General features: G+C 73.6%; 1 protein-coding gene across 1 annotated transcript in view; it reads left to right on the top strand.

Annotated features, from left to right (window-relative positions):
* Positions 1 to 235, top strand: part of NOTCH1 (notch 1) — a 76,614-nt gene that overhangs the window by 8,708 nt on the left and 67,671 nt on the right. The window lies entirely within an intron of this gene.

Raw genomic sequence — 235 nt, 5'->3', positions numbered from 1 at the left:
GGAAGCCGGTGCCCCACACTGTGGCCTCCTCAGGGCAGCCCCCGGCCGGCCCTGCCAGGGTCCCGCTGCCCAGAGTCAAGGGTGTCCTGGGAGCAGGGGAGGAATGCCCCGCGGCCAGCTTGCTGTGGGCTCCGGCCCCTCGTCCCCAGTGCCAGCGGGCGGTGACAGGTGTCCAGCGCTGGTGTGACCCTCCTGCTGGCAGAAGGGGTGCGGAGGAGCGGGGGCCCATCGGAGC

Source organism: Myotis davidii, unplaced genomic scaffold (genome assembly GCF_000327345.1).
Source record: "Myotis davidii unplaced genomic scaffold, ASM32734v1 scaffold609, whole genome shotgun sequence".
In the NCBI taxonomy this organism is placed as follows: domain Eukaryota; kingdom Metazoa; phylum Chordata; class Mammalia; order Chiroptera; family Vespertilionidae; genus Myotis; species Myotis davidii.
This window is presented reverse-complemented; position numbering and strand designations above follow the sequence as displayed.